Below are 2,083 nucleotides of genomic sequence, written 5' to 3'. Positions count from 1 at the left end.
ATCTCTACAATAAATCAAAAAATTAGCCGGACGTGATACCGCGCCTGTAGTTCCAGCTACTTGGAAGGCTGAGGCGGAAGGATCGCCGGAGCCCAGCAGGTCGAGGCTGCGGTGGCCAGGAGCTGCACTCCAGTCTGGGCGACAGAGTGAGATTCCAACTCAAAAAAAAAAAAAAAGTTACTGAACCTCTTTGGATCTCTGCAAAAGGGTAACTAGTAATGATGTCTATATCATGCATGCAACCCATGCTTTCTAAGTTATTTCAACTTGGAAGAAGAATGGTGTCTTTGAACTGTTATTAAAAAAATCTATCTTTTTCTTTTGCAGAACTACAGACCAGTTCGAAATTATCCCCAGCCATTTCTGAAAGCCCCCCAAAAAACCAAGCCCGTGTGTAGAGTCCTGCAGCTGCCTGGAGAGGTCTGCTGCAGCCTCCTCTTCTTTCTGGCTCCCGTTGAGTTGATCAAACTGCTGCATCAGTGCCACTTTGGACTCTCAGTAAAACAGCTTCTTTGATTATATTTAGGGCAGACCCCTGGTTCCTGGGGCTCAAACAGGAGTCAGGGACAGTTTGGGAATAGAATCCTACACTCAGAATCATCCTGCCTCCACCCCATGCCGCCCTACCTCCCCCAACACTGGCTCATGGCCCTGGACCTTCTTGAGTAGCCTCTTATTTTCCCTTTCAGTGTTCTTAAGCTCCGTGTGTGTGTGTGTGTGTGTGTGTGTGTGTGTGTGCATTCACACACCTGTGTGCCTGTGTGCATGTGTCTATGTACATACACCATGAACCATTTGGCAGTTTGGAAAAGCCTGGAAATCTCTTCTCATTGCCAAAGTAATAGATGCCTACATTCTAAATGAAAAAAATTTTTGCCATATTTTGGTTATAGGTTAGTGAAAATAAAGATGTACTTTTTCTCTCTAAATGTAGAATTCTATCCATCCTGATCTATGGGATAATGGTTGATTTTGTCACATTGTGAAATTTGGCCTATTCGTCTACCTGACTAGATCACTAATGCTAATATTAATAGTAACAGCTAGCTAGAGCAATCAGACAAGAGAAGGAAATCAGGGGTATCCACATAGGAAAAGAGAAAGTTAAGTTATCCCTCTTTGCAGATGCCATGATTCTATACCTTGAAAACCCAAGAGAATCTGTCAAAAACCTCCTTGCACTGATAAAGGACTTTGGCAAAGTCTCAGGGTATAAAATAAATGTGCAAAAAACAGTTGCATTCTATACACCGACAATAAACAAACAGAAACTCAAATATGAAGCACAATCCCATTCACAATAACCACATACAAAAAAGGAAAAACCTTGGCATCTTCTTAACCAGAGAAGTGAAAGATATTTACAAAGAAAACTACAAAACACTGCTCAAAGAAATCAAAGATGACACAAACAAATGGAAAAATACTCCATGCTCATGGATTTTAAGAATCAGCATTGTTAAGATGTCTATCCTACCCAAGGCAATCTATAGATTTAACAAAGTACCCATTAAATTACCAGCATCATTCTTCTCAGACCTGGACGTGACAATACAGGAATTCATACGGAAACATAAATGACCACAAATAGACAAAACAATCCTCAGCAAAACAAAACAAAACAAAAAACAAAGTAGGAGTTATCATCGTCCCAGACTTTAAACTTTATTATACGGCTATAATAATCAAAACAGCCTGGTATTGGTGCAAGAACAGGTATATAGACAGATGGAACAGGATAGAGATTCTGGAAGCAAAACCTCAATTTCTCAGCCAACTCATATTTGACAAAGCCTCCACCATCAACCACTGGGGAGAGCAGAATTCATTCAGTAAATAGTGCTTGGAAAACTGACTGACCACATGCAGAAGATTAAAACAAGACCCCTACCTATCACCATACAAAAAAATCAACTGTCAGTGGATCAAAGACCTAAATGTAAAGCTTCAAACTATAAGAACCTTAGAAAATGCAGGAGACAATCTTATGGAAATTGGAACTGGCAACCAATTCATGATCAAAACCCCAAGTGCCCATACCATAAGAGATAAGATAGACAAGTGGGACCTCATCAAACTGACA

This window comes from Carlito syrichta, unplaced genomic scaffold (genome assembly GCF_000164805.1).
Source record: "Carlito syrichta isolate Samal-C Ts95f unplaced genomic scaffold, Tarsius_syrichta-2.0.1 Scaffold281728, whole genome shotgun sequence".
Taxonomy (NCBI): domain Eukaryota; kingdom Metazoa; phylum Chordata; class Mammalia; order Primates; family Tarsiidae; genus Carlito; species Carlito syrichta.
The sequence above is the reverse complement of the archived record's forward strand: the minus strand, read 5'-3'. Positions refer to the sequence as shown.